The sequence below is a fragment of the Hylobates moloch genome, unplaced genomic scaffold (assembly GCF_009828535.3).
Source record: "Hylobates moloch isolate HMO894 unplaced genomic scaffold, HMol_V3 SCAFFOLD_54, whole genome shotgun sequence".
Lineage (NCBI taxonomy): Eukaryota > Metazoa > Chordata > Mammalia > Primates > Hylobatidae > Hylobates > Hylobates moloch.
In genome coordinates, this window is record NW_026652329.1 from 22,979 (window position 1) to 33,485 (window position 10,507).

Consider the following 10,507-nt stretch of genomic DNA (forward strand, 5'->3'; position numbering starts at 1 on the left):
CCCTTATGTTATTCATTGACCTTGGTGCTGATGGTTTTCTGGAGGACTAAGTGAATCAGAAGAGGTGGGGTACAAACATCCTAGGCAGAAGAAAAACAGGGAGCAAATTCAACAAAACATGGACATGGAATAGAGCATCAATTTCTTCTACTGGAGGGTATAGCAGGAGGGGAGTGGGAAAGTTGAGAAAACAAGTTATGGTAAAAGAAAAAAAAAGAGGCAGTTGAATTTAGTTTAGTCTCCATTTTCACATACTGGTTCTCTAAGATTTGTTAGATAGTTTCAAGCTTTCTGGGATTGGCAGATATTCAAAGCTAAGTATTTCTCTCTTAGGACACATTTACAGATTCTGCAGAAGACCCAGTAGGAAGATTCTGTTGTACCTTATATAATTCAGGTGATACCATCTTCCTTTCATTGGCTACTCTCATCTCAGCCTCTGTTTTTTGGTGGTCCAGTCTACACTGGGTCTTTCTGTTAGGAGTTCCATGGCTCTTCCAGACAACTCTCTTAGGCAAGATTTTAAAGGGTTTAAGCCAGCTCTCCTTCCAAAGAAACCTTCCACCCTGACAAACTCTTGGAGTGCAGGCCACTTGATATAATCATTTATTTGACCTTCACCCCTGTAGTTGGAACAGCTAGCTAGTCCACCACTGCCTTTCACGTGTCCTAGGCAAGAGTTAGATATTGGTCCACTGCATCCCATTACCTGCAGGAGTTACATATCAAGGTCTCCAGGTGGTCCCATTGAAATGGCTCCCCCTTGGCTTAAGAATAAGAAAGTATCACCCAACCCTGCTTATTGGGAGAGAGGGAGGAGAGATCCTCACAAGCTATGTCTCTCCAGAAAAGTCCTCTTCGAAGAAGCCCTATAGCAACATCTCTTTACCTCCCTGAGGATGAGGGGCTTGAGAACTGTGCAACTGGTTTTTGATTATCTACTTTGAAACTCCCACAGAAGGGTGTGCTGACAACTTTGCCATCTAATATCTACTGCCTTAGGGTTTCTGGTGGAAACTTCCTATTTGAAATCTATTACACTTACATTTGTGGACTAAACAATACTTGGATGTGATGTATTATTCTTTTACTATCCTAATGGATTAAATTTACCAGTGTTTTATTTAAGATTTTGGAATCTATGTTTATAAATGAAATTGACCTATACATGTGCTTTTTTTGTACAGACCTTGTGTCATGTAGCAGGACAGAAATTTGCATACTATGACTCAGATGTGCGAAAGAATGTTAACATTTGTTATTTTCTGTAATGACTCCTATTTTAGACTCAAGCCTCAATTCCTACTAATAGCAGGGGGAAATTTTTAAATTGTGTTTATGTCTCTGTGAGTTTAAATAGAATTTAATTCATTCAAAATTCACACTCCCGGCTGAGTGTGGTGGCTCACACCTGTAATCCCAGCACTTTGGGAGGCCAAGGTAGGTGGATCATTTGAGGCCAGGAGTTCGAGACGAGCCTGGCCAACATGGTGAAACCCTGTCTCTACTAAAAACACAAAATAAATTAGCCAGGTGGTAGTGGCACATACCTGTAATCCCAGCTACTCAGGAGGCTGAGGCAGGAAAATCACTTGAGCCTGGGAATTGGAGGTTACAGTGAGCTGAGGTCATGCCACTGCACTCCAGTCTGGGCGACAGAATGAGACCCTATCTCAAAAATAAATAAATAAAATTAACACTCCCTGCTGGCTGTTTTCTCCCCTCATAAAAGCACACTGTCCCGTGGCCTTCCCTGAGATGCCCCTTGTCTCATTGTTGAAGCTGACGGAGGGAAGCCTGGCTGTATCTTATCTTTTGCAGCATCATTTTGCTGCCTGTTACTGAGATTCTTCATTCCTGCATTCTGTGCTCTGCTTATGCAACCCAAGGCTTCCTGCAGCCAAGTGGTTCCCCTCAGCACCATCTGTCCCCTGAGGAATCCAAGGAACTCTTGACTGCTTTCTCCTTAACATGATGTACTGGTGGGATCCTGGGAGGCTGCTCTCAGACTTCTCCCTCATCCGTTGCTACCTGAGTCATACTGAACATGGTACCAACCCCAATACAGGGTTGTTCCGAAGAACCTGCATCGTCTGAAACAAAATCTGGAAAGTGGGCATGAGCCATGTTTTGGAATTTCACCAGATCTGTATCCCCAAATCACTTATTTCTGGCCTCCCACTCCTTTGTCTCTCACACACTCTGCTTTTCCCAATTATCAGAAGAACTTTCTGCTTTCCCTTCCTGTCTCTCAGGAATTCCTCTACCAAATACCCTTTTCCTTCCTACATGGCATTAGCCCTCCCCTACTTTGATTCAATAACAGTACAGGCAAGGGAGCAGCAGGGAAATAAGTGAGATTATTAAGAGAAAATGCAGCCAGGCATGGTGGCTCACATCTGTAATCCCAGCACTTTGGGAGGCCAAGGTGGGTGGATCTCTTAAGTCCAGGAGTTTGAGACCAGCCTCAGCAACATGACGAAACCCTGTAACTACTAAGAATACAAAAAGTTTGCCAGGTGTGGTGGCACACACCTGTAGTACCAGCTACTTGGGAGGCTGAGGTGGAAGAATCACCTGAGCCCAGGAAGTTGAGGCTGCAGTGAGGAATGATAGCACCACTGGGTGACAGGAGTGAGACCCTGACTCCAAAAAGAGAGACAGAGAGAGAGAGAGAGAGAGAGAGAGAGAGAGAGAGAATATGCATTAGGGTATTTTCTACAAACACTTCAACTAGCTTACTTACATTTAAGTCCAAGATATTTATTGTTCTTATGCTTTTGCTGCTAAATCAAGGACTGACTTGCACGTAATATTTCTCTATTATACTGGTGGGGTAGCACACTGCCTATTTCCTCCAAGTGATTTAATCAGCTTCTTGAAACCCATACTAATAACTATTACATGTAATACATTTCCCTTTCCCTTGCAGATAAAAGTGGCCAACTAGACGTAAGCAGAAGTCACTGGGTAGGCTTCCTGGAACACTGTCATTATTGCCCTTCTTCCCTTTGTCCTTTCTGTTGCTTGGAAGGCAGATGAGGTGGCTAGAGCTTCAAAAGCCATATTGGACCAAGAGTAACCTAGAACATGAAGGTGTGTGCCAAAGATGGCAGAGCACATGGAAAGGGGAGATCCTGGATGCTTAATGACCAAGAAGCAGCCACACCAACCCTGAACTGCCTAACTCGGCTCTTCTTTATTCTGAGGAAGAAATATGCCTCTTTGTATTTAAGTTGCTTTAATTAGTATCTTCTGCAAACAACCACATGTAATTTCTTACAAATTATTCAGTTAAGTGATGTATTCAGTCATACAACTAGGTCGGCCACTTATAATCCCAGCACTTTGGAAGGCTGAGGTGGAAGGACCACTTGAGGCCAGGAGTTGGAGACCAGCCTGAGCAACACAGTGAGATCCCAGCCCTACAAAAAATTTAAAAATGAGCAGGGCATGGTGGTGCATGCCTGAAGTCCAAGCTACTTGGGAAGTTGAGGCAGAAGGATCACTTGAGCCCAAGAGGTTGAGACTGCAGTGATCTATGATTGTGTCACTGTACTCCAGCCTAGGTGACAGAGTGAGACCCTGTCAAAAGAAAGAGAGAAAAAGAAAAAAGAAAGAGAGAAAGACAGAGAGGGAGAGAGAGAGGGAGGGAAGGAAGGAAGGAAGGGAGGGAGGGGAATTTTAAGAAAACTAACAAAGTCATACAACTAGTAAGATGTTAATACTCAGATTTATCTAGCTCCAAAGCCCATATTCTTGCCTTTCCAGGAGGAAACTTCTTTTTTACAAGAGGAAAATAGTATATTTTTGTAAAGTATCTGCAATAAAATGAAAAAAATGGTAGTTGGCTCCACCATATTTAGGGAAAGGTAATTATGTTTTACATCTAGAGTTCTTTATGTGAGAAAGCATTTCAGCTAGCAAAATAGTTCTCTATTAGATGTATGCAACATAAAATTATAGAAACACACTGTGAGCTATCAAACTAGACATAATTTATTTCCTATCTCTGACTTTTTCTATTAATATTAATTGGCTTCTTGTTCATTTCCTTTGTTGTCAGCTAGCATACGCTGACAGACAAGCAGAAAGAGGTACCAATGTTGAGGAAAATTAATAGGGAACATTTTTGAAATTTATAACAAATTATATTCATTAATGTAACTTCTTTCATTTGGAAAAAAAAAATCCACAATTATTTAACTGTAAGTCTAATGCATTAGGTCTACCTTATGGGACACACAGCTTGCATTCTGTAATCTATATGATTGCCCGATGAGGCCTTAGACTATCAGGATGGAAAAGACATAGAAGACAAGGAATAGATAGGCTTTGTGGGCCATCATGAACCCAGAAGCCTGTATAAACATTTCAGCCTTTGAAGTTTAAGAGATCATTTAATGAGAATAGGAAATCAACCATATGTACTATTTAACCTACATGTTCTAAATTGCTACTGAGGAAAATATCAATAGAATTAAGTGAGGAAAATTGTGATACGTTTTTGGCAAAATACCAAAAAGCAACATAAGGTTTTTAGAAGGGTTTATTAAATAATACTGTTATTATCATCTCCTTTTGGAAAAAGAAGAAATGATTGTCTGAGGCTGTTAAGAACATTCAGAGTTTGAGTGTCCTGTGTAGCATAAAGGAAGGTAAAACTGTGATTTATCAGCAGATGCCATTTTTTGATTTTAAGGTTTTATAGTAGGTAGAATAATGACACCCCCACCCCCACAAAGACATCCATGTTCTAATCCCCAGGACCTGTGACTATGTTACCTTATGTAGTAAAGGGGGCTTTGCAGATGTGATTAATGTAAAGGTTTTAAAATAGAGATATTATTCTGAATAATCTGAGTGGGCCTGATATGGTTTGTATTTTTGTCCCCACCCAAATCTCATGTCAAATTGTAATCACCAATGTTGGAAGAGGGGCCTGGTGGGAGGTGATTGGATCATGATGGCAGATTTCCTCTTTGCTGTTCTCACAATAGTGAGTTCTCACAAGATCTGGTTGTTTAAAAGTGTGTAGCACCTCCTCCTTCACTCTCTTCCGCCTGCTCAGCCATGTATGACATGTCTCCTTCCTCTTTGCCTACTGCCATGATTGTAAGTTTCCTGAGGCCTCCCCAGCCATGCTTCCTGTACAGCCTGTAGAACTGTGAGCCAATTAAACCTCTTTTCCTTATAAATTAAACAATCTCAGGTATTTCTTTATAGCAGTGTAAGAATGAAGTAATACAGGGCCCAATGTAATAACAAGGGTCGTTAAAAGATGAAAGAGGGAAGCTGAAGAGAGAAGAGATTTGACTACAAAGACAGAGGTCAGAGCGATTTCATTATTGAAGGAGGCCATGAGCCAAAGAAGGCAGAGAAACAGCCCCTAGAAGTTGAAAAAGGCAAGGAACAGATTCTCCCCTAGAGCCTCCAGAAGGAGCACAGCCCTGCCTTGACTTTAGCCCCAAAAGACCCATTTCTACACTTCTGATCCCCAAAACTATAAGATAATGCATGTCTGTTGTTTCAAGCCACAAAGTTTTTGTTAATTTGTTATAGCAACAATAGGAAATAAATATGGGTTTCAAACTTTTATTTGCTTAAGCAAGGTAAAACAATTGAATCAATAGGAAGTGAGAGGGGTGGTAGGTCCCGCCCATTCTCCTCTCCTCTCAACTTCCCTCACCACTTTCTTTCTTTTTTTTTTTTTTTGGACACAGAGTCTCACTCCATCACCCAGGTGGGAGTGCAATGGTGTAATCTCGGCTCACTGCAACCTCTGCCTCTCAGCTTCAAATGATTGTCATGCCTCAGCCTCCTGAGTAGCTGGGACTACATGCACCTGCCACTACGCCTGCCTAATTTTTGTATTTTTAGTAGAGATGGGGTTTCGCCATGTTGGGCACGTGGTCTTGAACTCCTGGCCTCAAGTGATCCACCCGCCTCAGCCTCCCAAAGTGCTGTGATTACAGGCATGAGTCACTGCGCCCTGGCTGATATCACCACTTTCTAAGGAGTTTGTTTTAAATGGAAATATGCAAATCAAGGAACAAACCATGGGCCTTAGAAAAATGGCTGGTTCCAAAATTAGGACAGAAAATATACAAGATGAATCTGAAACATCTTCTAGTGCCAGAAATAAGGAAATGCTAAAAAGCAACATAAACAAAACAAAACCAAAAACCACAATAACACAATGATGGGAATATGTTAAAGAGAAACAGGGACCAACTGAAAGAACTCTCAATGGCCAAAGCTGGAACAATTTGAGCAACAAAATAAACAAATTAGTATTGGATTATAACCCAATGAACAAAATAAATATCCATGAAATCCAGGGTGACTCTTTCCTTCCAAATTCTGAACAATACGCCCACATGAAAAACTGCATTTCCCATTTCTCTTGCAGATAGGAACAGCCAATTGGATGAAAGCAGAAGTCAGTGAATGAAATGAATAAGTGATTGAAGAATAAGTAAATGAGAAGAGGTGAATCTCCCATGCAAACGAATTGAAAATAATGTATGTACATAATCTGCCCTGAAGGAAGCAAGCATACCACCCCACTCCTTAGTGTGGGCCGTGTATAGCGACTTTCTTCCAAAGAGTACAGCATGGAAAGGAGGAAAAAGAGTAACTTTACAGTGAAGAAACCTGACTTTCTCTCAGTCAGGTGATCAAGGTCAACATCAGTAGTGATAAGTCACGTTGATAGCAGGTACCCTTGATATGAGGTGGTGAAAATGGGTCTTTACCTCTGTGGTCTTCCTTCCAAAAGCCCATAACCCCAGTGTAATCATGAAGAAAACATCCGACAAATCCAATTGAGACACAGTCTACAAAATATCTAACAATTTTCCTCAAAACTGTCAAGGTTACAAAAAACAAGGTAAGTCTGAGAAAGTGCTACAGCCAAGAGGAGATTAAGGAAATATGAGAAGTCTATGTATCCTAGATGGAATCCTGAACAAGAAAAAGACTTTTAGTAAAAATCAACGAAATCTCAGTAAGATGTAGTCTTTAGTTAATAGTAATGTATCAATTAGTTCATAAATTATAACAAATGTACCTTACTAATATAAGATGTTAGTAGGGGAAACTGCATATGAGGCATATGGGAACTCTCTTTACTATCTTTGCAAAATCTAAATTTTCTGTAAATCTAAAACTATTCCAAAATAGAAAGCTTATTAAAAAAAAAAAAAAAGAATGAGGCCAAGTGCCGTAGTTCACACTTGTAATCCCAACACTTTGGGAGGTGAGGCAGAAGGATCACTTGAGCCCAGGAATTCAAGACCAACAGGTGCAACATAGTGAGACCATGTCTCTACCAAAAATAAAATTTAAAAAAACTAGCTGGCCATGGTGGTGCACACCTGTAGTACCAGCTACTTGGGAAGTTGAGGTGGGGGAATCACTTGAGCCCAACCTGGGAGATGAAGGCTGCAGTGAGTCCTGATTCAGCCACTTGCACTATAGCCTGGGTGACAGAGTGATATTCTGTCTCAAAAGAAAAAAAAAAAGAATCCTGGTTTCTGATGCAGCAGCCAACAGATAACAGACCAACAATAAACGAGTCCTTCATTTTGTATCAGTTGGCCTGTTGAATTCCATATTTTTGAATGGTGTCCTAAGATCCCACTCTACTCTTGGTTTCCTTAGAACAAAACCCCTAGAATACGAATCCAGCAGCAGCCAAATAATTATCCAATAGGAGTTATCATCATTACACTTTTTGCCAACGATGGTCATTCCAAAGGAGGAAGGTACCCTGGGATTCAGTTGGAAGACGGCAGGATGAACACACTATCTCCCTCTCTGTCCATGGCACCTCTAATGGGCAGGCTTCTGCCTAGTATTGTCGGTTCTTAATTTGTTTTGTCCCAAGAAATGGATTAGAAAGAGGGGAAGTGCACTGTTTCATTACTGAAACTTTAGGCCTCCCTGTGAGTCTAGAAAAAGATCTAGGATTTTGTTAATGGAGGGAAGGGTGCCTGGATGAGGCAATGCTCCCTTCCATTTAGCAAAGCTGTATTATTAGCATAATCCTGGGAATGTGGAACAATTTATTTGACTGGTAGGTTTGGAAAGAGAAACTGGGCGTATATAGCAGAACCCCTTCCCATCTCCCTCCCTTTGGGAGTGGGTCTGCCTACAGTTAGCAGGCGCCACGCTCTGATACTCCATGTTGTGTGTTGTATAAGTGTCCTTCCCTTATGGAGGAGCCCTACAGAGAGTCTGTATTGGTCTGTTCTTGCATTGCTACACAAAAATTCCTGAGACGGGGTAATTTATAAAGAAAAGAAGTTTAATTGGCTCATGGTTCAGCAGGCTGTGCAGGAAGCGTAGCAGCACCTGCTTCTGAGGATGCCTCAGGAAGCTTCCAATCACGGTGGAAGGTGAAGGGGGAGCAGGTACATCACATGGCAAAAGCAGGAGCAAGGGGGAGTGGGGAGGTGCCACACACTTTTAAATGACCAGATCTCACAATAACTCACTCACTGTCACAAAGACAGTACCAAGAGGAAGGTACTAAACCATTCATGAGAAATCCGCCCCCATGATCCAATCAGCCCCCACCAGGCCCCACCTCCAACACTGGGGACTACATTTTAACATGAGATTTGGGCCAGACACACATCGAAATTATCGTACCATCTAACTCTGAGGTTCAGCATTAAGAAAACAGTTTGAATCTCACATGTAAGTCACATTCTCTACTACAGTGGAAATAAATATGTTATTTTGGCCTCCCATGTGACAGCTCTTGTCTTATCAAGTGGTTCAGAACTTGGATGGAAAAAGAGAAGTGTTGCTGATCACCCCCACAAGGCTTAAGCTTTGGGCAATTTTCCCCAGGGAAGTCAAAGCCATGTTACATGGATGTCAACTGAAAGTAAGTGCTTGCAATAGGGCTTGTAGGACTTGACTCTCAGGCTTTTTAAATGTTTTGTATTTTTTTGACAAGGACTTGCTCTGTCAGCCAGGCTGGACTGCAGTGGCATGATCGCAGCTCACTGTAGCCTGAACCTCCCAGTCTCAAGTGACGCTCCCACCTCAGCCTCCCGAGTAGCTGGGACTACAGGCATGCACCACCAAGCCTGGCTGATTTTTAAAATTATATTTTTTGGTACAGACAGGGTCTCACTTTGTTGCCGAGGCTGGTCTCGAGCTCCTGGGCTCAAGTGATCCTTCTGTATTGGCCTCCCAAAGTGCTGGGATTATAGGCATCAGCCACCATGACTGGCCCCAGGCTCTTTTACTGGGACATAGGACTTGGTACATAGACAGGTACTCTCTCTTGGAAATGGCAGTATTCTGAAAGACTTCCTCCGTGTCTCATGGCTTGTCAGCAGTCTCTGGAGATGTGATGTATATTATACAGACCTAGTCTGAGTCTTATCTCCTATAGGCTAGGACTCACTCTCCTATTCTTGTAGATAACTAAGGGGGTATCAGGAATCCAAGCTGTGCCATCAACAGAGTACAGATTATATCTCATGAACATAAATAACATCAAGCAAGGCCAGAAGATAGCCAGTACCCTTTGGGCCACATTTGGAACTATCCAGAATGGCTACAACTATTTTTTTTTCTTTTAGGAGAGATGGAGGGCTCTCTATGTTGCCCAGGCTCATCGTGAATGCCTGGCCTCAAGCAATCCTTTCACCTCAGCCGCCTAACTAGCCAGGATTAACAATATAATACTCCATCCTAATGTTACCAGTTGTCTGTGAAGTTGTGCACAGCCTCTAAAGGTACCACAGAGAGCTTTACTATGCATGTAGGTCTTTGGAATATATTTCCCTAGAGACATGATGACACCACCCGCCCCCCCAAAAAAGCAACTGATGGGGAACGTTTAGATGTATCTTAAACCTAGGTTGAATGGAACATTTAGTGAACCCATGACTAAATTATTTTCTGACACTACCTCTCACTGCCCCTGTGCCCAGCCACCAAACACCTTCCTGGAAGGCAAGTGCACACTTTGCGTCTGCGCCTCTGGTTATCACCAGCTTGGGCTTGTTCCCTCTTGGTATTTGGCTCAGTGCAGCTGATTTGTCCTTGGCCCCTGATGTCTATGAGTTTCTTGAACAGCCTAGTGACACTTCCAATGAGACTATGGAATGATGGCATTTTAGAGCTGGCCTTAGAGGTTATTTGAAGTCCTTCATTTTGCAGATGGCTAGTGAGGTTTTAGTGGCTTTTCTATTTTTTGTTTTGTTTTGTTTTTGAGATGGAGTTTTGCTCTTGTTGCCCAGGCTGGAGTGCAGTGGCAAGATCCAGCTCACTGCAGCCTCCGCCTCCTGGGCTCAAGCAATTCTCCTGCCTCAGCCTCCCAAGTAGCTGGGATTATAGGCGCCTGCCACCATGCCAGGCTAATTTTTATATTTTAGTAGAGACGGGGTTTTGCCACGTTGGCCAGGCTGGTCTCGAACTCCTGGCCTCAGGTGATCTGCCTGCCTTGGCCTCCCAAAGTGCTGGGATTATAGGCATGAGC